This window comes from Periplaneta americana, chromosome 10, assembly GCF_040183065.1.
Source record: "Periplaneta americana isolate PAMFEO1 chromosome 10, P.americana_PAMFEO1_priV1, whole genome shotgun sequence".
NCBI lineage: Eukaryota > Metazoa > Arthropoda > Insecta > Blattodea > Blattidae > Periplaneta > Periplaneta americana.
The window spans coordinates 28,260,703-28,287,513 of NC_091126.1; the positions used below are offsets into that span (position 1 = coordinate 28,260,703).

General features: G+C 35.7%; 1 long non-coding RNA gene across 1 annotated transcript in view; it reads right to left on the reverse strand.

The window, feature by feature from the left end:
• The window catches only part of LOC138707276 (uncharacterized), a 568,249-nt gene that overhangs the window by 437,512 nt on the left and 103,926 nt on the right, over positions 1-26,811 (reverse strand). The window contains exon 2 of the long non-coding RNA XR_011334147.1: positions 16,447-16,517. This is a non-coding gene — a long non-coding RNA (uncharacterized lncRNA). The remainder of the gene's footprint in view (positions 1-16,446; positions 16,518-26,811) is intronic.

Here is a 26,811-nt window from a genome sequence, read left to right on the forward strand (position 1 = left end):
ACAAACACAAATCTGTTCTTTTTAGTAGCCTATTTCAAAATAATTGTCAGTGAGGTATCCGTATACTGAAATTTTCCCAAATAAATTATTGGCACTGAAATGTGTCTTTTCGTAAGCAAAATGATAAGCATTTGACAAACACATACAAATCTGTTCTTTTTAGTAGCCTATTTCAAAATAATTGTCAGTGAGGTATCCGTATACTGAAATTTTCCCAAATAAATTATTGGCACTGAAATGTGTCTTTTCGTAAGCAAAATGATAAGCATTTAACAAACACATACAAATCTGTTCTTTTTAGTAGCCTATTTCAAAATAATTGTCAGTGAGGTATCCGTATACTGAAATTTTCCCAAATAAATTATTGGCACTGAAATGTGTCTTTTCGTAAGCAAAATGATGAGCATTTGACAAACACATACAAATCTGTTCTTTTTAGTAGCCTATTTCAAAATAATTGTCAGTGAGGTATCCGTATACTGAAATTTTCCCAAATAAATTATTGGCACTGAAATGTGTATTTTCGTAAGCAAAATGATGAGCATTTGACAAACACATACAAATCTGTTCTTTTTAGTAGCCTATTTCAAAATAATTGTCAGTGAGGTATCCGTATACTGAAATTTTCCCAAATAAATTATTGGCACTAAAATGTGTCTTTTCGTAAGCAAAATGATAAGCATTTGACAAACACATACAAATCTGTTCTTTTTAGTAGCCTATTTCAAAATAATTGTCAGTGAGGTATCCGTATACTGAAATTTTCCCAAATAAATTATTGGCACTGAAATGTGTCTTTTCGTAAGCAAAATGATGAGCATTTGACAAACACATACAAATCTGTTCTTTTTAGTAGCCTATTTCAAAATAATTGTCAGTGAGGTATCCGTATACTGAAATTTTCCCAAATAAATTATTGGCACTGAAATGTGTCTTTTCGTAAGCAAGATGAGCATTCGACAAACACAAATCTGCTCTTTTTAGTAGCCTATTTCAAGATAATTGTCAGTGAGGTATCCGTATACTGAAATTTTCCCAATTATTATCAATAATATGAAATAACCACTGTGTAAATTACGTTACAAATTATGTGGAATTATGTAAACACGTATAACTCATGTGAATTGTGAGGTTAAATCCAACCAGGTAGCCTGCTTTTCTCTTAGAGAACTTCCGTCAGTACTTTTATTCTGTAACATGGATGCATAATTGCTGACGAGTTCTAAAGGAATTCCCACTTCGAACTGTGAGACGTTCGGTGCTCGTTTCTTTTTTTCTTCCATGATTATTGAAACTTGTTATTTGAAAACTGCGAGGATGTTTGAAAGCACTCCGACAAACAAAAACGAAGCGATAATTGACAAAGTGCGTTCGTTCGCTGTTTTATATGCGGTAACCTATCGCACAGATGATTCTTCTCAAGCGAGCGTACCGTCAGCTGACGGTACTGAGTTGATCGAGGGAAAATGTCGGTGCACCGCATCTGTAACTTGATCATTGTCAAGAATTAACCATGTTTCCGTGATTGCTGATAAACGGGCTAGATGATCGAGAATGGTGCACACGGCCATAAATCTTTCTGTTTTTATAATGTCACAATAGTACATTATGAAACGAGCCTATAATGGTAGTAATTTTCATACGAGCGTCTTAATTACCATTATAGGCAAGTTTCATACGACTTTTTATGCTCGACCATATTTCTAACTTGAAATTATTCAGAAGTATTCATATTATTATCTGACTGGGGAGCGGAAGTGAACTTGTGCAATCTCGTAAATTGTGAGATGTGCGCAGACGCGAAAGTATTGATTTTTTCCGAGGAACAAATATCATTGACCTTGATATAATCTAGGGAGTAAAATGAACATTAATCTTGCTATAACCTGGAAATTGATTTGAATATTATTTACAATTAACGCTAATTATTATAGTAACAGAACATAACCTTCTGCGACAGTATTGGATTTCCAGCCTCCGTGACGTTTCGCTAGTTGTCTTTCGATTGCATATCCGAGAATAATCGATACTTGCGCTTTCATATTGCTTTCTGGTTGGTGGAAAACCTGATAATGAATAGGTGTACTTTAATGAGGTCCATTAAATGGCTACTGCCAGGTGTATAATTACTACATTTCGGCATGGTCGAGCATAAAAAATTATTTCTCACTGTTAATAGATGCTACGGTGCGAGTTGAATCATGCCTACCGCATGGGACTCTCATCCGGAAGGTCCATGGTTTGATTCCCGGACCGATCAACATGACTATGTTTTTTCCGTAGTTTGCCACAGTTACTTAGGCAAATGAGGCTTGGAATTTTCATTGCCACTGTCCATTTTCCCTTCCCCTTCCGTGGAGAAAAAGAATTTATATTTTCCTATCATATCATTCATCTTTCTCATCTCATTCAATAGCCACATTCAGGTCTTCATCCGCTTACAGGAGGGGGCGTCCTCTCTACAACCGTTCCTGAGTTCCCAGTCTTCCGCAATATCTCTGCCAGGATTCATTCCTTAAGAGCACTTCCAAGGACGCTTCGACACCTTGGAAGGGCCATTGGAATGTATCCTGTGCTGCTTGGTCACCTTGACGGTATGAACTTAGAGCGGGGAAGGGTAGGAGGCCCCCACTGGGTGAGCGGATGAGGGGTCACATGCGGCCGGTGGGCTAGTACACCCTCATCCTCATTCATCCCATACACTTCGGGGTGCACAATAGGCCTCAGTATGGCAAAGGGTCGTCCTAACCCGCCCGTAGCCACGTAACCTAACCTAATAGATGCTAGATCTTCAGCGAAATATAAGCAATCAAACTCATGTAAATTTTAAAACACTGATTTTTTATGAAACTCACCATTAAGTTTCGTAAAACTTATTTACTTTTTCAGTTAGTAGGACATTAATTTCATGAACAACCTTATCTATAGTCGCGACGCTGTTATTCCCGGCGTGACTCCTGCTCTTTTCTTACGTCTTAGGAAGTCAAGGCTCAATAAAGTCTAGGTAGGCAGTATCGTTCGCCATTTTTGTTCTTTCGTTGCTGAGCTACCAGACGAGGGATCTATTTGCCACACCGTTAAATATTATCATGTCGTTGCTCCTATCATAATAAATCAAACGCACTGTAATTGAGCAAATAAATGAGGGGAAAATAATGTCCTCGTGTGCTTTCTGCGAACGCCAACGAAAGAGCCAAAATGGCAGGCGATTATATTAAGTATTTATCGAGCCTTAGGAAATGCTTAACATCTTCATCAGCGAATCACAAGACGCACACGTTTAAAATGTAGCCGACCTGCAACGTGATTGGCTGCCGGAAATTAGAGCGACGGGACTATAATTTAATAGCCAGTGATAAATTTTAAAACCTCTAAAATGCCTGTTTCCTGAATTTTTCTTTAAAAATCGGGAATTTCGCTAAATTTTGCAGTACCCATCTGGCATCCCTACGTATAAAACATGTTTTATGTTTAAAAACATGTCAGCTCTATAATTTTGAAGATATCAAGGTGAATCATTCCCACGAAATTTCAAATAACAAAAGATGGGGGTGTCTCAGTGTACAAAAGATCATTCCTGAGTATCCAAGGAAAAGTGCAGTAGCATCCTTTCGGTCACTCACAGGGTATGACTGTCAAGACATATGAACAAAATTGGAATTTTTTCTTCACCACTTTGTCCATTGTGCAGTCTTCAGAATCATGTCTACCCCTTTTATTTAACCCACTGTGTGCGACAGTATAATACTTTTATATTGACTATTACACTCTTACTACGTCATACTACTTTTGACCAATAAAACGGTACGATAGGACGTATTTCAACCAATCATGGCTGCTTATCGCACAATTTTATCGCGTCCCTAGCATTTGTTTAATTTTATCGCGTCCCTAGCATTTGTTTCTTTGTTTGCCAACATTTGAAACTGCGCTGGTCTGGACGTCAAAAATATATATAAAATTACAAACCACTCCAGTCGATGCACAGCAGTTTCAAATATGACTCGCATTGGCATTCAAGAACAAGAATTAATAAAAATCACTGATCATACCTATGCATCTTCTGAAATCCGATTTACAAATAAATGAAGAGCACCATTCGGAAATCCTGAATAAGTTGAATACACCATGTAGGCCTAAATCAACGAGTTCCACATCTATAATGCACACGTCCAATATAACATCAATTCAACCACCAACCACATTCAAATTTGAAAATTGTACATTCAATAATTATTTCTTTTAAAATTATTCCTGTTTATTTTTTATGTCATCGTCGTTAATTAAAACTTTTCTAACACTTGTGTATATTAGTTAGGTTATGTTATAGCTTCTGCTCTGAGAGGATAAAAAGAACTTCTGCTATAAGATATTATGGATAGTCACGTATCAGAGATTGTTTAATATTAAGATTTATTATATAGTAATCATTACAGTGTCTGTATAAAGACACTACTGCCATCTAGCATGAATCTAGCGTAATATTTATAATGTTGAGATGGTACAATAATACATTTGAAGACAATTGTATTTTCGTAAGTCAATTAATATTTTATTGTATTGGAGTACTTCGTTACTTCTAATCTTTATATACTTTCTTCTAATCGTGTAATAGTCAATTAAATCCCACTCGAGTTTTGATTTTCTCTAGATAAATCAAAACGTCTAGTGAGATTACTGTTGAAAAATCCTATAGCATGTATATGCACATTGGTGTAAATCATACATGGGCACAATTTTCGGTTACGTGAGGCATTCGATTTAAAATAGTTTGTTTACTAGGAGAGGAGACTGCAGAGTAGGATGGGAAATATAAACTGTTGTGACCTGCGTCACCTTATCGTAATCGCTAAGGCGGTCAGTGGCGAATTATTAGGAAAACGCTTGGTTAACGTGAGAGACTCGAAAAATGTTATTCAATTTGGCAAATTAATTCGGCAGCTTCAATCATAAACCTCTTTACTATTTCTCCATCATTGAATTTATTTAAATCACAGGCGAGAAATTGCGTAACTAGCCAATAATATTCTACGTTTATTTTCTTGAATATTCTGGCGTTTATCAAGATTACTTAATCGATTTGCACGTACTCGACCTAAAATAATTTCAGAAAATCATATTTCGTTTTCTACGCACATTTGATATTTTTTATAAATTTCTTTTGGAAATGATACGTACAAACAACATTTAATTCCTAGTACCTTCTAATGCAGCGTGTTTAAGGTATAATGTCGTATTTAGTATATTATGCAAATGTTAAGATCATAAATTTTCTTCGGAATAGCACGAAAAAAATAACATTTAATTTGTCTTACCTTCTAATTCAGCATGTTCTTTATGATATAAGGAGTAATGTCGTTGTATACTAAATTTATTAATGCCTAATAGGTCTCACTGACCTTCACAGAGCTTATCGCTCTGAGTGACATCATCTTCACAGTCCCCGTTCTTCCCTCACGTAGCTCCTAGGCGTGGGCAGGTTCTATATCAGTTTCATAAGCAATATCAGTGGTGGCATAATGGCATTATCAAAGCAGTGTGTACGCGTTAGAAAACGATTTCATGAGAAATGGAAGAGTTTTTTTGCTGTTTAGAAGGGGAGAACTGTGAAGATGATGTCACTCAGAGCGATAAGCTCTGTGAAGGTAAGTGAGGCACAAATTCTCAAGTGAGGCACGATGCCCATGTTTGGTGTAAATAAATAATCTATTTGGAGAGAAAATGAGATAATGGCTTTATTTCCAAGAACTCAGCATTAGTTAACGACGGCAACTACTTTTAAGAACGTACTATTTCATGGCACTGTTTAAAACAGTATTAAAAACAGTTTAAAACAAAAAAAAACATATTTGTTATTATTTTAGATAAAACTGTTTTTTTGGCAACCCTGAAATTAACAGAGCACTGTTGTGTTATCTCTCAGTCAATGCATTTAGTTAAGCAAGAAACTGTATGGCACATTTTCTGACTTAAAAAAAAGAATCCAACTTTCACCCTTATTGACGATATTACATTAACTTCAAAATTAAATTTAGTGCCGAAGCAATCCGCTTTATTTCGAGTCATGGAACGCTGCCCATATTATTTTCCTGGCGAGAGGTTCGTCCCACAGGACCGTGAGTAGGATGTTTAGATTTAAATTTATATGAGATGACTTCCTCCCACGCAGGCAGTGTGGGCGCAATGTTAATAACCGACTGCATGCTACGGGATGTTCTCTCAACTGTCAACTGTCAATCAGCAGCTCCTCGCTGCATAACAAGTCTCCACAAAAGTTGTTACAATCAGCAACTCATATACATCACTTTCCCTTCCAACAATGTCTTCATTTTCATCACATTACTTCGTCTTCTGCAGTTTTCTTTTTTTTTTTTTTCGGACAACCATCCTTCACTGTTCTCTTTCTGCTACTTATCAATGGCACGATACTATAGAATTTAATGACTTTATTGAATATCATTACAGTCTGTAAGCACAAATATGTGAAATCGACAAAATCAATAGAATACGGGCTATTCCATCTCAAATCGACCAAAATATAGAGAAAATTGACCTTGCAATTTTTAAATACAGGGACATCATTTTATTTTTACTAACATTTTTAATATTAACCTGGCTATATCTTTTGATTAAAGGTCTAGAACAGGAAACACCGCTTGCTCCCCCTCCAAGACGGAGTTCGATGATACTGGCGTAAAATACAAATCACTTTACTAGGTATGGGAGGGAAGAAAAGTTGTTCATCCATTTATGTAAACTAGGAAATATCGCAAATTTGAGTTTGATAATTTTCATTAGGTTTTTGTTTAATCAGAATACAGTACTGTATTAACACTTAGTGTTTTTACTCACGAATTGAACTATCCATTAGGACGTATTAATTATGCAGTGTATATTGTACTGTTACAGCACATTAGCGTACAATATAGAGAATGAAGTTAAATTGAAAAATAATCATAATACGGATATTTAAACACATTTTTGAAAATGGTGGCCGTTGATTTCGATACAGGCTTCAGTTTTTGTGCATATTGTCGCACTATAGACTATTGTATCTAATCCCAATTACCAGTTTCGTCTTTCGTACCAGTAACTCATGTTGAAATAAGTCTGTACCTACTCTATAAAAGAGTACCTTACGTACTGTAAATAAATTCAATCTTCAATTCTGCCCTATCCGAAAAGATAAAATTACTCAGACATGCTATCTACTGTCCGTCCAAGTGATTATGTCGCAGGGTCGTAGAAAGGGAGGAAATCACGTGACAGATAATTACTTAACGAGGCCCTTTTATTTAAGTTATTTTATTTATTGTATGGGTACAATATTACGTAGACGTCCAATTCCTAACAGAAATGTTCTCAGAAAAGAGCTAAGACATCCCAGCCACTAGCCTTTACAGAGAAGCGAATAGAAGCAGGTGGGGGAAACCGGGATGCGACGTAGGCAAATGGACGGCAGTATTTGTGCGAAAATGATTCAATATTGAAAGCTCTTCCGTTACTGGAAAACGCGAACATATTTTTGGAACATACTGTTTACTATAACTGTAAGGTTACTATGACTGTATATGCGGTCTTGGATCTGTATGGAGGGCGTTGAACTTCATTAGTAGAAGGGGAGTGTGAAGTACATTCAAAAACTCAGGTACAATAAAAATTGAACACACATTTTTTACTGGTGCGACGTTGATAAGAAAGTATTGAAAATGTCAAATAAAGGAAATAAATAGTACGCGCGTGAACTAACCAGCTGACTGTGAGGCGGGAGCTAGCCGAGGCAAGCAAGGCCAGGAGACATAAACACGTGATGTTTCGTCTAGTAGCGCATAGCTGGGCTAGCTTTATCACAAGTTTTCATAAACACAGGAGTAAAATGACGCGCAATGCTCGCTTATCTTCAGCTCTCGGCCAGTGCGTGCGGTACTGCGCCGTTCAAGTCTAGGCGTGTGAAAATAATTTATTTAATAGGCCTACCCTCGAAACTTATTGCCGAGCCACTAAGCAAACAATGCCGAATCCCTCTTAATAATGCAAGATTTTTTCTCAATATTTTTTACAATTTTACAAATGGGCAAAAAGCCTAAAAGTAAGTAAAATTAGATTATTTGTCCCTCTGTATACAATAAAAATAAGTATTACTTCTTATCATAACCTACCAAATGTCAGCTTCAAAATAAGCTCTCGTTCAAAGTTCTGAAGTAAACGGTTCCAGAGTTCTGAGCGCTGAAAAAGGTTTGTTTTTATAAAATACGCTAAATTTGTCGCTCAATAGTACGAAAACTGTTTGACTTTCGATAGTATATTTTTGAAAATGCACTCTCCTCAGCACCTTGTATAAATAGGGAAAAAATTAGAGTATTAAAAAATGCGAGGTTTTTTACTGATCGATTTCATATGGAATAGCCCATACATAATACATCTTGAAACATGTTAACAAGGTAATGTAAGATTTAACACGAGAAAGACACATAATACGTGTTCCGAAGGATACATAATATAATCAGAATATAAAATAAACAAGCAGAGGGCATAAAATGTGATAAAATAATATAAAAAACACTAAACAACATTAATATTAAACATTCATTAATATCATAAGAAGGTTTGGTTATCAACCAACCACAGACAAGTCTGTTAAAAGTTCTCGTCTGCATGTTTTCATTTCCGAAGTATGCAGAGAAAGCATTGTGATGCAACAAATTACTGATTATAGGATTTCCACGGAAACGCATGATTTTAGTATCTCTGACATCAAAGAAGTGATTTTTATATGCCTTCTCTCTACAGCGATCTCTCCTGAAGCATTAACTGAATTTTGTTCACATTCTATATTTATAAGTCAATTTTTCCGGCGAATGACGCAATGAAATAACTGTTTTTAGCAAAAAATTAATGGGCCTCCATTTGAAATCAGAAACACATTACAGCAATCCACTCCAACAAAAACATCAATTTCCTTTGTTATTTTTTGCGTTACGCATAAAAATTGAATAAAACTTTGTAGCTCATATCAACGCACAAACGTGTTCGTAAGTGAAATTATTGTATTCAAATGTACTTATAATTCGCATTGCGATTCTAATATTCCTACTGGATTTTAAACTTTCGACTAAATACCCGAAGATATATTGATCAGAGTCTATCTTAGAGAATAGTCAGTATCCACTTGTAAATTTCTGTCGTTTTAAAGGATTACCAGTAGCCAGATGTAAAACTTCATTGGTATGAGTAAATGAATTTCTACAGAAGTGAGGCTAATGGCGAAGTGTATCAACATCGGTTAAAAACGCAATAATCGTAGATTACGAAACGACGGTTAAACAGTAACAGTGGTTAAAATGTAATTTGTGTGCACCATTCATAATCACAGATTACTTAAACATTGCTAGCTGACACCTCATTTAACCAGAGTAAAGTCTATGCTGGTGTACTGTTTCTACAAAATGACTAAAGGAAAGCATCCATACCGCTGTAAAGATAATAGTCAACGTCTAAAAATGACTGCGCTCACTCCGTTCTACATCGAAATGAACGTGTCCTACATTTTCGCTTTGCATTTGTTTGCCTTTGGGCGCTGTTATATTTGCGAGTTGCATTTCTTTGCTGTTAGGTTAAAATCGTACAAAATAGAAAATTGAATGCAAAAATGATTATATCCCAATGTGTGGTTGAAGTGTCGCTAGACTTAATTACTAGAATTTAAATATATTATATAAAAAGATGGAATATCTATAAATGAAAAGGATGCAGAAGATTAATAGGAATGTGTATACGATCAAGCACCTCATTTACACGAAGGAACTGTTCATTATCCTAAGATCCATAAATAACCTCTCTTTGTTCAGCCAGTGACATAGAGAAAGAGACATTCGAGTATTCCCTCTTAAAATACAGAAAATATCAGTTACATAGAATTGTAATACAAGCAGCCGAACCATAGGAGAAATATGACTTTTTGTGTTATTTCAAGTGATCCATTTGTAGATTTTGATAAACGAAATCCCACCTGAAATTTTCTGTCACCTAATTCCTCGTAAGAATTCCCTCTTTCCACTAAAGAAACTTCACGTTCATGCTCTATCCAAGTAATTCAAGTACTGTATAATAATAATCGTCTTCGAAATAAACATCTGTGGCTCTGGCCGCCATTTTGCTTTACTTGCTCTACTAATCACTGGTTATCTCCTTTAACCGCTCGAATATGGCCGGTTAGAGATTACTGTGGTTAACCTCCTATTTAAGTCGTAACCGAGGTCGATCCACTGTAAAAATGCTTAACCAGAGGTTAGGTGACAATTTTAACCGGTGGTTACACTAACTGACGTTGATGCACGTGGACATAAATGAGAATGACAGAATATTCTTGACGTCACATTATAAACCACGAGTAGTTTTGTTTATATTTACATCACATTTGAATGTTAGATTTCGTAAACATAAAAATAATATTAGGCCTATTTTGAATCCATAGCAGGACAGCCTATGAAGGGTCAATTCCGACCGGCTGAATTATGACCTCAAGTTCACATGCCTCAGCAATGTGAACGATCATCCAACCAATACGATGATCCTTCCAGCTGTTATATCTGTTTGCGAAACGGGAATTAGCTACCTAACGTAGCTTCCAAATTCATTGCGATGCTCCGTTGGCACCTGCTCCATACATTGGCCGAAATTAGAAAATTCCTTACCAATGATCATTCGAACCAGTGCTCATTTCGTAACCTTGTCCTACGTATGATGCCTTAGACCACGAAGCTACGGCGCTGGACTTAGAAATGGTAACATTTACTTACTAATAAGCTTTTGATGTACGCCTATATTTGTACATAGGCCTAATCAATTACATTATTGGCCGGTTTCATCAGCAAACGTTTAATAGTAGGTTAACGGATTGTTAAGTAACGGGTTTTTAATAATTTAAAAAAAAATTTTAAAAAGACCGTGTTTCATCGAGATCTGTTCGGGTTTTGTTAAGTAACGGATTGTTAAACATATTGAGTTAAAAGAATCTAGAACGCCTTGACATTAATTCTGCTTTCAGAACGCTGCCTCCTACTTCGGTTGATGTTACTATTTTCTTTTTATATATAGTAATCTCAATAGAAGTTTTGATTTATCAAGAGAAAATCAAAATTCGAGAGGGATTTAATTGACTATTACACGATTACAAGAAAGTATATAAAGATTAGAAGAAATAAAGTACTCTAATACAATAACATATTCATTGACTCAAGAAAATACTAAACTGCCTTCAAATGTATTATTGTACCAGCTCATAAATACAAATATTCCGCTAGATGGCAGTAGTGTGTTATGATTAACAATTAATCATAACACACTACTGCCAGTTACTCTTCTCTTGTTACCAGTTGTGCGAACTATACAATCTCCATTGAACTCTATAGACGATTACTATTCAAGAAGGTTTTATTGATTCAGTTTCATTTTTATTAAAACAGTTGCATTCCACTTCAATTATCAATATATATTAAACAATCTCCGATACACGACTATCCATAATCTCATACAGTAGAAGCTATGACATAACCTAAATAATATAAGATAAATGATAGAAAAGTTTTAATTAAATATGAATGATGAAATAAACATGAATAATTTAAAAAATACAATTATTGAAAGTACAGTGTTGGCAAACAAAGAGACAAATGCTAGGGAGGTGATAAAATTTGTAGAATAAGCAGCCACGATTGGTATCGCTTTCATAGTCAAATGTAGTATGACGTAGTAAAAGTGTAATAGGGGTGTTAAAAATGTATGCCGGGAAAATCTTGGGTGAGCTTTGCCCTCTTGACTTTTTACACATCAGCTGTGGAGAATAGAATATTTGTTATAGTAATTATACTGAGTCGGAGAAATAACAATTGTCTTAGTATATAAATAAAGTGACATAATATTTAAAATTAGAGAACGGACACCATTTGCATAAAGGAGAAAAAGAAAGCATGGAAACGCGTAGCGGATGCTTTTATCAAATAAACGTAACAATGTGAATTGTAAAGCAGTTAAAATTATTTTATGATGACATAATAGTACATTATGCAACGAGCCTATAATGATAGTAATTAAGACGCGACTATGTTTACGAAACTCGCTTGCGCTCGTTTCGTAATTTTCATACGAGCGTCTTAATTACCATTACAGGCAAGTTTCATACGACTTTTTATGCTGGACCATATTTCTAACTTGAAATTATTCAGAAGTATTCATATTATTCTTATCTGACTGGGGAGCGGAAGTGACCTCGTCCAATCTCTCATAAATTGTGAGATGTGCGCAGAAGCGAAAGTATTGATTTTTTCCGAGGAACAAAAATGTCATTGACCTTGATAATATCAAGAGAGTAAAATGAACATTAATCTTGATATAACCTGAAAATTGATTTAGACATTGAAAAACGAGATGACAAATTGAATTTATTTGAATATTATTTACAATTAACGCTAATTATTATAGTAACAGAACATAACCTTCTGCGACAGTATTGGATTTCCAGCCTCCGTGACGTTTCGCTAGTTGTCTTTCGATTGCATATCCGAGAATAATCGATACTTGCGCTTTCATATTGCTTTCTGATTGGTGGAAAACCTGAACACTAATGAATAGGTGTACTTTAATGAGGTCCATTAAGGGGCTGCTACCAGGTGTATAATTACTACATTTCGGCATGTTCGAGCATAAATGTACTTGCAAAAAAGCTAAAGGAATTGAGAAACTCGGGCATTTTAAAACTGACAATAGGCTGACAAGTGAGTGGAAGTCAGTAATTTCTTCCCAAGGCAATAACTCGCCAAGAATGATAAAAATCAAGAAATGATGTTCATTTTCTACGATCGTGAGAAAATTGAGCACAAACGGATCGTATCAAGTGCGCAGACAGTTATTTCTGCCTTCTATCCGGACATTTTGAATTACTACTGAAAGGCTGCAATTTTGATGACGTCAACAACATGCAAAGGGTAGCATCGAGAGCAGAGAACAGAATTCCAGACACTCTCTTCCGCTATTGCTCTCATTCGCTTCACGATCACTGTGTGCATAATGTTCAGATTATTCATACATGGAATTGTTAATTTTTCCCAGTATCATTTTACAGTTGCCGCTGTTTGCAAGAATAAAAATGGCCATTGCCTTGCAGACTTTTATTTCTGTTTATTTTCATGTGTTATTTTAGGTACAATATAAAATGTTAAAATGTTTAATCTTATGACTTATCAATTTAATATTAACATTTGTTAATGCATATTAAATATAAATAATGTATAAACGTTTTCGCCTTTTATGGCATCATCAGATACAACTTGTTTCTACAATATCTAAATTACATAGTGGAATTTTTGTTTTCCCAAACCATCAAATTGGTGTTATAATAATAAGTTTATGTATTTTACTTTTTGGAAAAAATTTTAGGTCATAAATAAGTATACATTGTATAACTAAATACATAGGTTGGATAAAAAGTAATGGCAACACTGCTGTCACGTGACGATGGTGCGTTCGAGAGTTTCCAGCTGTATGGACATGAACAAGGACTGTTAGATGAGTTAGTGTAGCCAGCGGCGACAGTACTCTGTCAATCTACTGCAGTGTGTAGTACGTTGACTTTCATAGGGATAGTGCGAGCGCCCTAAGATCATGTTTACAAAACTAGAGCAACGTTCCTGGATCAAAATTGAAGTGGCACGAGGTCGTAGTGCACAAGAATGTTTTCAGGGACTGCGTGAAGCATGCAGCGATGCAGTGTTGCCATATCGCACAGTGGCACGATGGGTTAAAGCGTGTCGGGAAGGCCTTGTTGGAAGTGCTGTGAAGGTGATGTTCATTGTGGCGTATGACATTGATGGGGTAATACTGCACCACGCTGTACCTCCAAGGCGGACTACTACTGCAGGTTCCTGCAGCACCACCTTCGTCCAGCCCTCAGGAGAAAACGACGACACTTGGGGGTACAGAACCCCATCATTCTTCATGATAATGCAAAGCGGCATACCTACCTCTGCTGCTGTCAAGGACCTCTTGCGTCGCTGGGAGATTCTGGAACATCCTCCGTACTCACCCGATATGAGTCCATGCAATTACGATCTTTTCACCAAAGTGAAAGAACCACTGCGAGGGACCCGGTACAATACCAGAGATGAACTTATCCGTGCTTTAGGGCGGTCAATACGGAACATCAACAAAGATGGACGCGCTGATGGTGCACGACGCCTTCCAAACATTTGGCAAAAGGTAATAAATAAGGGGGGCGACTATGTAGGAGGTACGTAAATGTTGTGAATAAAGCCATGTCAGAAATATCGAACTGTTGCCATTACTTTTTATCCAACCCAGGTATACTCCATTTAGTATTGATATACATAAAACTCATGTTGCAATGGTTTCAGTTACATGTGTATTTTAAATTATCACAATTTTAAATTCGAATACGTTTTCAAATTTATGTAAAATTTTGTCGATGTAATTTAGACCTATATCTTCATTTTATATAAAATATAAATATATATATATAATGAAGATATAAATTACATCAACAAAGCTGTGCATAAATTGAGCTATATATAATAAACACAATATCATATATTTAAACACAGAGTTCGAAAACGTAATTGAATTTAAAATTTTGACAATTTAAAATACACATGTAACTGAAACCGTTGTAACATGAGTTTTATGTATTTCAATACTAAATAGAATATAATTAGTGTGCGCTTCCACATAAAGGAAAAGGTGTTATTTTATTTCAAGAATATACTCCCGGAAATAAATGGATTTTTTCTAAGGAGGGTCTATCTTCCTCTGAATGGCGGGACGCAATTAAGATGAATGCTAACGTAGCACCAGTGAGAAGTCTTCATGGGAGATCCTTGGACGGTTTCCGTTGCAGATACTGCAACGAGATTGAAACCTTAGCACACGTCCTAGGATCCTGTCAGCATGGAGAACTCCTGAGAAATTCACGCCATCATAACATCCGAAAACTAATAGCACAAGCCCTTAGAAACAAATCCTTCGAGGTCCATGAAGAGGTGCACTGCGTTGCGTCTGAAGGCGGCGGAATTAGAAGAGCGGACATCGTGGCTCTAGACAAGACTAATAGTAAAGGCTTTATACTGGACCCAACTGTTAGATTTGAGATGAGCCAGACCCAACCATCCGAGGTCAACAAAGAAAAACAACAAATTTATGAGCCTACTATTCCGTATTTTCGAGAAAAATATCAGATGGAAGGCACCTGGGAAGTACATGGTTTAATGATCGGAGCGAGGGGCACCATCCCACGATCAACTGTAAACACTATCAAAACATTTGGAATCCATGACATCATTCCAAAAATAATTACTTCAACCATTAAAGGGTCTGTGGCAATTCTGAAAAATCATTTATACGGAATATCATAATACCCCCCCTTTTCTATTCGTTAGTGTGTGATTGTTACAAATATATGTACAAATTTATTATTTCTTAAACTTAAGCTCCTAGTTCACATTTAAATTTGGCTCATTTATCTTACTGTAATCATTACTATTCTTATATGTGTGTTATTCTGTGTTTTTGGCAACCCAGGATGCCTGGGCAGACTATTTCTTGAAATAAATTATATAATAATGTAGACTTATTTATAACCTAAAAATGTTTACAAGTAAAATAAATAAAATTCGTGAGCCATTATTACTTATTAATTCAACATCAATTTGATGGTTTACTATAAGAGAAAAAAAATTCCACTATGTAATTTAGATATCGTAGAAGCAAGTTGTATCTGATGATGCCGTAAAAGGCGAAAACGTTTACACATTATTTATATTTAACATGTATTAACAAATGTTAATATATAATTGATAAGTCATAAGATTGAAAATTCTAGCATTATTTATTGTAATTAATAATTGACTTATGTTAAAATCAATACATGAATTGTAAATTGTTTTAGATAGGTCTATTTTTCCGCATACTGATTAATTAAATTTATTTTATTGTTTACGTACTGTGCCTACGAAAGTTTAACTGTATATTGGCCGTTGTCCTGCTTTTGTTGTAACTCCTTTTTATAGGAAAAGCGTCTGACTGCGGAAAAAGGAGTGAAACGTCTGTGGTGTACGTATGTCCAGTCAGTACATCCCAATTTCAACTAATTTAGACTGTCATAATTTTTCAATATATATAAGTAACCGTTAGTTTTCACAAAAGGAAGAAATAACTATGTAGAAACATAACACTGTAACCAATTTTAAGACATTATCTCCAATTATTATTTTTGATCGAAATGGAAATTCTTCTTAAGCACGCCTAGTGTTTCCATTATTTCTTTCTTTCAATAATCATACGGGAAATTTCTCACGCACATACTTGCTCATCACAAATTTTAAATTGTCCAATTATAAAAGTGTGTGGAGATTAATAGAAATGGTTTATAAAACTTACCAACATAATGGTTGTGTGCAGCGATGACTTCATTTTCCTACACCACAAATTCAATTTGCGCTGTCGTGGACCTATTGCGAACAGAAAAAATACACTTATTATTTTAAACCAAGGAGATACAGATAAGATCAGAAAAACAAATGGGAAACATTTCAAAGATCTTCCAGAAAACAGACATTACAGATCAAGTCTCTAGAAGTGGTGTGGTTTATAACAATTGCTGTGATAAGTTCGCAAGAATAATGTAATTTTTAGTTAAAACTTGAAAAAAAAATCTGTGCAAAGCAACTAAATAATTGACACATTTTTAGCTTCAGAATAATAGCCAATTAAAGGAATGACATTTCTGAATAGTTCATTATCTGTTTATAATATTCTTCTACCTTTAAAACTAAAGAAAAAAGATATTTTAAGAACAAATTCAAATTAGTGTAACTCAGAAAATATTGAGAATAGTACCCATGTTTTTTATGATATTATTTGCTCAAAATGTCTTCGGAAATTCTACGCGAATCACCCTGTATACATTGAACAGTAATCATTTTTCCACATCACGCGGCGTGTCATTTCTATATTTCTGGACTGCAGCAATGTGATTCCTGCATACAGAAATTGTCTGAAGGGGTATTGAAACATACCAACATTATACCGTACATAGATCGAGAAAGAATAAAATTATGTCTATTTGAGTGAGATTTTGAAGTAGAATGTCTCTCTTCATTGTTATATTTCCCATGCAAAGAGAGTTATTCCGTATATACACATACTTCGTGGCACAGTGTCTCTGAAATAATATTCGTTTTGTAGATTAATTACATTTCCACACGACATAATTTCCAATTAAATTTTTCTCCATTTCTTGATATATGAATACCAGCAAATCTTTAAGTATTGCATTCAACATCGTGTGTCTGGAAGATATAAATTCTGCCATGTTAAAAACCTCTCACTAAACTACACAACTCCATTGCAAACGTTAGCACGTAATGAAACTGATTCTCTTACTGTGCATATCGCTGTAATTCAAGTTACGAATGTCATCCATACACTCTTGCGGTGTACCGTGAGTTGTTTATGTGAACAAAGTACAGTGTAAGGCACCTAGTATAATAGAGCCAGCGTGAATATATGCTTGACTGCACTCAACCTGAAAACTGTGTTTTGGTACGAACTTTCTAGCCCTTATAATTAGATTATATGCACATTTTTTACTCTTTTAATACATACGTACAAATTTTGGACATCTTCAGTACCGGGTACACATAAATCCTAGTCCTGGTTATAGTATTAATCCTTTGTAATATCCTTTATTTGTTTGTTTGTTTGTGTTTGTTTGTTTGTTTGTTTATTTACTTGTTTGTTTGTTTGTTTATTTTGACAGGATTAAGACCATAAGGCCTTCTCTTCAATCCTACCAGATACCACAGTGTGGGAATTAAAGATTAATTTTTTCAAGAAGTGTAAAGTATAAATATATTTGGAGAGTCCACTGCAAGAATGATGGATGTCACTTTCTTGTCGAAAATGAACCAAGACTGTCAATGCATAGCTTAAGACATATAGAGTTATATGGCATTAACACTGATAGTCATTGTCCAGTAATGATCGGAAAATCACAGATAAGCTTTGAGCGCTAAGCATTTCAAACTTTCAATTGCTTCTCCTGCAAAATGTATTCCAAATGACATTCATCATTCTTGCAGTGGATTCTTCATTTGTTAAAAATCATACAACATGGAGGCCGAAGAGTAAATTTAACGTTGGAAAACTGTAATTTTAACAAAGGGTACCCGATAAAACGGCGGTTCCGTTTTTCTAGTGTCAACACGAAAATAAAAATAAAAATTTTCATCAATTTTCACTAAAACTTAGTCATCCGTCCCTTTTAGAATTAGTGACACGCTACCACGGTTTCCGAGAAAACAAGAAGTCATAATATAATCATAATGTTGTACACATGTAGAATCAGAGTAGCCTAATAATTGAAGGAATGTTTTGTGTACAAAGTCAGATTTCTCATTTGCTATATTGTAACCCACAGGTATCTGATAGTACAAACATGCCTTAAGTCTATATAGCGGAGCTGTACTCATGATTAGCTGCAGTGCCTTCACTGTGCAAATATTTGCCGTGACCAATTTTATTACACAACACCCCATGTCCAACATATATTGTAAACAAAACAGGCTGCAGCTGCAGAGGATATCCCGGCCGATCAGCTTGCTTGGAGATTCAAACCACGTACCTTCCGATTCCTGGCCTGTATTGTAATGCGTACACACAATTGAGCGGAGTGATAAGACTGCTACCGGCGAGGGTTTCTCTGTTGACTGTCGTGATTGATGGCGTATAATGCCGGGGTGGGGGTGTGATCATTATGGAAAGGGTTCGAGTGGGAGTGGGCCCCCGCCAAATAAAGCAATTCCAGCCTAATTACTGATAGTCATCTGAATTCATGAGTTTCTCCGTTGCGACTGGCCTTGTTCTTATACTTCCCTAATGCTTGCGCCCACTTCAAAAAGCGCCCGCCCGCTCTTTCTTCCAAACGACAGATCGATGGATGTGTGACAAACGGCAACGTAACGCAACGAAAGGTAAGGAGTCACGAACAGCAAGAAGAAACTGGCAACAGAAGCCGAAGCAGTGATAAAGAGATCCTTCAAATTTTATTCTTTTGGCTCTTAAGGTACTCACCTACCTACCCTTCATTTTTAATTTTCCTTAAAGAATTTAATTTCTTTATTTTTGTGTCACCTGAAAGCTTAAACCAGGGTTGGGCAGAAATATGCACTCAGTGCTTGCACGGTGTACCACGAAAGAAGTGTGCTTATAGAGTGCACGAAAACCGGTTTATTCAAGTTGCGGTACGTACTGTATGTTTCAAAAGAAAATGTTATTCTACCAAACTAAATAAGAACACAAAGTAATGAAACACTTCCTTAAACACAAAACAAAACATGTCTGTTGCACATTAATTCATTTTACTCAATTTCTCAAGATTTGGAGAAACTGTATTAGCACAAGCTAGACGAAGAACTGCCGTTAAAAGCCCATCATTTCTTGTTCGAGATTTGTTTATTTTTGTAATAGAAAATAACTGTTCACATCTATAAGTGGAACCAAATAAACACAAAACTTTCTCACACAGATTATGCAGATTGGGAAAGCGTCCTCTTGGGAATCCGTCATAAAACTGCATAAGACTCGACCTTGACTCATATTTCGCTCGCATCTCTCGATCACTCGCAGGTAAATCAATTCACACTATAATCAAGGGGGGGCGTTATCAATAATCAGTTGGAATCAGAACATGTAGCAAAAATACGTAAATCCATTTCCCGGCAAACTAAATCGTGGAATCTTGACGTAAATTCCTCTAATAGACCGGATAGAATACATGCGTACATTTCGAAATTTTCATTGTTCAAAATTCTATGCGCTTCGATAAGGATGGGAAATGATATATTTCGCCCTTTTGCATTTGACGTATCCATAACAGCAATTTCTCCTTAAAAGCTGCAATTCTATCTGGAAATTCTGTATTAAGAATTTATTTTCCCTGAAGTCCTAAATTTAACTCATTTAAAAGCTGTAAGATCTGTTATAGCTGCTGGCACACTTCAGCGCTCGCACTTGGAATTCCCCGTGCGCACGGAGGGCAAATGCACTCGAACGCCCATCGCTGGCTTAAACTTTCTAGTTTTCAAAAATATATCAGTTTTGTCCCTATTATGTTTGGTTAATTAATTAGCTGAGTTTTTATTAGCCGGAAGCACCCTTTCTTTAAACAGGAAGTGCAGTTCTGCAAGTGTCAGTACGTCACATTATGTCAATTTCATATGAAAAGTCCACTGCAAGAATGATGGATGTCATTTGGAATACATTTTGCAGGAGAAGCAATTGAAAGTTTGAAATGCTTAGCGCTCAAACATTAACTGAGATTTTCCGATCATTATTGGACAATGACTATCAGTGTTAATGCCATATAACTCTGCATGTACATTCTATATGTCTTAAGCTATGCATTGACAGTCTTGGTTCATTTTCGACAAGAAAGTGACATCCATCATTCTTGCAGTAGACTCTTCATATATTTTTCGCGTAATAAAAATTCGAATTTGGCGGTAGATATTGATTATTATTTTTCATACAGTCAGGAAGACCTTCCATCTCCCTCTCTGGTCACAACTTTGCAATCTGGTCGGATTGTTCAGTGGCCTGAAATTAGTGGTTTTTAAATTAAATTGACATGAAAACCATGCACGCTATTGAAATACGCCAGAGGGATAAATGATTCATTATTAGATTTTCTATTGAGATGGATCAAATTCACGATCCTACTAGCAATAATTACCGAATAAGTGTGTGTTAAATGTAAGAACTCTTCACCAAAATTGTATTAAACTCATTTGTTACGTATAAAATGAGCTATTCGCTCACAAATTCTGCAGAGTTATTTCACTTCCACTCTGTACATACAGGTTGTTTCCGGTCTAGTGTTACAAATTTTCAGGGATGATTTATTTATTTTATTGGGTTATTTTACGACGCTTTATCAACATCTAGGTTATTTAGCGTCTGAATGAAATGAAGGTGATAATGCCGGTGAATTGAGTCCGGGGTCCAGCACCGAAAGTTACTCAGCATTTGCTTATATTGGGTTGAGGGAAAACACCGGAAAAACCTCAACCAGGTAACTTGCCTCGACCGGGATTCGAACCCGGGCCACCTGGTTTCGCGGCCAGACGCGCTGGCCGTTACTCCACAGGTGTGGACTTCAAGGATGATGGGAAGGGCAAATGTATCAATTTGAGATAAGGAACCCTGGTCCGGAAATGACTGAGTCGAAAGTTACAAGCAAAAATAGTTGTGTGGAAATGAAATAATTTTATTCCTCTGTACACCTTATTTATGTGTATTTATCCGTACATCTTAGACATATTGTATTCATCTGACGTTGTTTACGTTGTCTACTTACAGTATTCCATTCAGTGCGCTGTCTGAGGGGTGGGGACAGGAAACTACACTAAAGCAATGCAGATAGCGTAATGTGTAACGGACATGCTCGGTCCTGATATGCACGTCTGTAGACAGCAGTGTATGTGTACAAGTTGCAGTATCCAGTCGATCAGTTCTAGTGAAATGGAGAAGTACACGAGAGCGGAATATGCAGACCTGATTTTCGAATACGGATGAGCCAATGGGAACAGTAGACAAGCTCACAGATTGTATCGAGGCAAGTACCCACGTAGGAGACATCCGACCCTTACCATCTTTCCACGACTGTTCCAAAGGTTAAGGGAAGGAGGGCACGTGGTGCCAAATTACAATTCCATTTCAAACACAAATATTTTTGCTTATAAGTTTCGACTCAGTCATTTCCGGACCAGGGTTTCTTATCTCAAATTGACACATGTGCCCTTCCCCATCATTCCTGGAAGTTTGTAACACCAGCCCTGAAACACCCTGTATATGTACGAAAAATTACATTAAAACTTTAAAAATATGTTTTATGTGGAATATAATTTCATCTGTAAACATATACCTTATTGTTGTGAATTTTAATCTTACTTACTTACTGGCTTTTAAGGAACCCGGAGGTTCATTGCCGCCCTCACATAAGCCCGCCATTGGTCCCTATCCTGAGCAAGATTAATCCATTCTCTATCATCATATCCCACCTCCCTCAAATCCATTTTAATATTATCTTCCCATCTACGTCTCGGTCTCCCTAAAGGTATTTTTCCCTCCGGCCTCCCAACTAACACTCTATATGCATTTCTGGATTCGCTCATACGTGCTATATGCCCTGCCCATCTCAAACGTCTGGATTTAATGTTCCTAATTATGTAAGGTGAAGAATACAATGCGTGCAGTTCTGTGTTGTGTAACTTTCTCCATTCTTCTGTAACTTCATCCCTCTTAGCCCCAAATATTTTCCTAAGAATCTTATTCTCAAACACCCTTAACCTATGTTCCTCTCTGAAAGTGAGAGTCCAAGTTTCACAACCATAAAGAACAACCGGTAATATAACTGTTTTATAAATTCTAACTTTCAGATTTTTTTTGACAGCAGACTGGATGATAAAAGCTTCTCAACCGAATAATAACAGGCATTTCCCATATTTATTCTGTGTTTAATTTCCTCCCGAGTATCATTTATATTTGTTACTGTTGCTCCAAGATATTTGAACTTCTCCACCTCTTCAAAAGATAAATTTCCAATTTTTATATTTCCATTTCGTACAATATTCTCGTCACGAGACATAATCATATACTTTGTCTTTTCGGGATTCACTTCCAAACCTATCTCTTTACTTGCTTCCAGTAAAATTCCCGTGTTTTCCCTAATCCTTTGTGGATTTTCTCCTAATATATTCACGTCATCCGCATAGACAAGCAGCTGAATTGCAATAACTTATTTACGATCAGAACAAAAATACTTATTTACCTAAAAATCCGTTCCTAGAGGAAGCTACTAGTAATATTAATGTATACAGATGTCTCTCTCTTATGAAGTGGTATTGCGTTGCATTACTGTACGTGGGATCGTGCACCGGGACTTGCGTGCCTCGGTCAGGGTGGCTGCAGCGCAGGCCCTATTCAACAAACTGCAATATGCAATCTGACCTAGATATAACGAACCTCTATCAGGTGACCAATCGCTTGTGGTGTGACTAAAAATTGGTGGTTTTTTACCGCAATTTCCATACAAAACGCCGCTGTAGTTTTTCCCACTCATAACTCACGCCGAGTCTCACATTCAGACCGCGAGTCTGCGGAAACCAGACTCAAGATGATATGTTATCATAAAATATCTTGTGGGCCATAAAAATTTGTTTGAAACACACTTGTTTGGGCAAGGAGCTGGGCGGTACTCTGGTGATCGATCAGCGTTACTGCGTCTACAGAATTAGAGAGTGACGACTTAATTTAGTAGTGCAAGCCACTGGAAATACGGGAACCTACACTGACCTGTAACATCACTGTTACCTATGCAATCACCGCTCGTAATATCACCAGCACAAGCACCAACAATCACTTCTAATAGGCCTACTTAGGCATCTTAAGCTTATAAACTCTTACATTTGATGATTGTTTGTCTTGGAGACCCCATTGCACGAGTTTAATTTCTAAGCTCAATAGCATTTGTTATCAAATCAGAATTTTGAGAACGATAATAAATCACGATGTATTAATGTCTTACTATTTCGCACACGTCGAGTCAAGGCTTTCATATGGTATTTGTTTTTGGGTATCCGGAACCATGCTCAATGATATATTTATTGCTCAAAAGCGTATTGTCAGATGCATAGCGGGTGTTGACAGTAGGACCTCTTGTAGGGAACATTTTTTACAATATAATATTCTTACTGTTTATGGTATATACATTTTAATGTTTTACTACTAATTTATAAAAATCTGTCTGATTTTCATCAAAATTGTGATTTCCATACCTACGACACTCGTAACAAAAATAGTTTAACTATTCCAGTTCACCACCTTACAAACACTAGTAGAACATATATGGTCTTTGGTATTAAAATATACAACAGTTTGCCTGATGACATCAAATATACAAAAAATTCTCTGAAATTTAAGAATTATATAAAACGAAATTAATAAAATTGTGTCCCTACAGTCTTGAGGATGCACGCATGGGCCGTTGAAATGAATAATGTTTTTTTTTTTATATTTGACTTATTTTACATTAAATTGTAATTGTATATATTTGACCATGTCTATGCATACATTATGCCATCGACAATAAAGTTCTATCTATCTATCTATCTATCTATCTATCTATCTATCTATCTATCTATCTATTTTTATTGGGTTATTTTACGACGCTGCATCAACATCTAGGTCATTTAGCGTCTGAATGATATGAAGGTGATAATGCCGGTGAAATGAGTCCAGGGTCCAGCACCGAAAGTTACCCAGCATTTGCTCGTATTGGGTTGAGGGAAAACCCCGGAAAAAACCTCAACCAGGTAACTTGCCCCGACCGGGATTCGAACCCGGGCCACCTGGTTTCGCGGCCAGACGCGCTGACCGTTACTCCACAGGTGTGGACACTCTATCTATCTATCTACCTACCTACCTACCTACCTACCTACCTACCTATCTATCTATCTATCTATCTATCTATCTGGTAGATTACAGGCTGTTTATTGTAAGGAAAGTGGTCTGATTTTAAAACGATGACAACTGGTGTCCCACAGGGTTCAGTTATGGGCCCATTATTATTTGTAATTGGTGTAAATGATTTACCTGCTTTTATGGCACCTACTTCTGAATGTGTTATGTTTGAAGATGAAACTACTTTCATAATAACTGGTGAGAATATAAATGAAATGCAATTAAAAGTTGATGAAACAATACAAGTTTCTGAAAATTGGTTTGATAACAATGGTTTATACGTTAACAAAGATAAGACGCAAAATGTCTTATTTAAAATGTGTAATATTGAAGTTAATTATGCTAAGCTTCTCGGTCTTACTTTTGATAATAAGTTAAATTGCAATAAATATATTGATGAATTATCCAATAAATTATCTCAGACATTGTATCTGCTTCGAAGAATCAAACCTGTAATTGCACAAGACATGCTAGTTAAAATATAATATTCCTTATTCCATTGTCACTTGAATTATGGTATTAGACTCTGGGGAAATTGTTCACGAATTGATGACATTTTTCTGTTACAAAGGAAGGCTGTTAGAATTTTATCTGGCAGTAATGATGTAGCACATTGCAAACCATTGTTTATTGAATTTCAATTATGACACTTCCACCTTTGTATATTTATGCATGTTTGTTGTATGTTAAAAGAGATGAAACTCAGCTTCCTTTACGTAAAGACTATCACGAGAACGCTACCGGATATTGTAATGATATTCAGTTACCATTGATTAGACTTGGAAAAACAAATTCTTCATTTATGAAACAAAGTATAAAGTTTTATAACATGTTGGATAATGACGTTAAACTTTTGGATATGAGACATTTTAGGATTGTATTAAAAAACATTTTACTGATCATCCATATTACAGAATAAGTGATTTTCATGGTATGCTTAAGAATGTGTTGCTATGATTTATGTTAATTGTTTCTTGACTTAGTTTGATTGTCTGTAGACACAAGCCAAACTTAATAAAGCATATCTGTCTGTCTGTCTGTCTATCTATCTATCTGTAAGCTTGAAAAAAGTGCAGAAAAATGAGGAACAAAAGAAACACACAGGCGATAAAAATAGGAGATAAAATTGTAGAGGTTGTGAACAAAACCGGTTATTTCCAAAATAGTATTTTTTTTTCAGGAAGCAAAAAAAACTGTATCGGGCCTTCACTTTATCCCAAAGTGAACGATAATTTTATGTGTCGCGCACGTTATATCCTTTGTTATAATGGTGTCAATAAACAATATTAAATTTTAGACATTTTCTGCTCATTTTATAGACAAAAATATTCAGGAAATATGTATGTACTTATTCACAATGCAAATGGATAAATAACCGGTGGCAGTGGTAACAAATTACACTCAATAATGACAATTAATAAAAAACAATTAATAATAATTAATACTATAATAATAAATAATAACAATATTAATAAGGAGCATCCTAAATTAAATGAAGCATGACAACTTAAAATAATATTTAAATAAATCTAATTTGTATCTTAACCCTAAGTTCGAAATAAAACCCACGAGTATGAAATCTTCATACATGCAAAAATACCTTTCAGCACTACACTCATTTTGTTGCCAACTCACTCACTGCACTGGAACTACGACACATTTCACTGATACTATCCGGATTTTACTAACACTTCAAAAACATTTCACTGGTAAAATATTTTTCTCTACCACTATAAACTATAAAACTTCACTGACACAACACACTTCTTCACTGACAGAACATTTCAAATAACAAAACATCAATTATACTCTTTAAATAGTATGCATAATATACTACCGCCTATTAGTAAAGTCCTTAAGTCTACTTTTAACTACATTTTCCGGTTTTGTTTGGAAATATGAAGGAAATGTTCACTTTTGTTCGAAAAAAAGTTACTTTACATTTGTAACAGTAAAACATACACGTCACTTACATCATCTTATCATGGAGTAACGAATATAACATTACGTGATAATTGTGTAGTAAGCATCGACTAGGCAATCTTCCAACAATAGGGGTCCAGAGCACATAGGCTTACATTACCATACCAAATATATACATATATTTTGATTAAATTTTGAAAATTTTCTTATGACTAGCACATTGTGAGTCTCTTTACGCTCTAACGCAGGGACGTCGAACAGCGCTCTCAAACTGTGAAATGATTAATACTGTTTCCTACC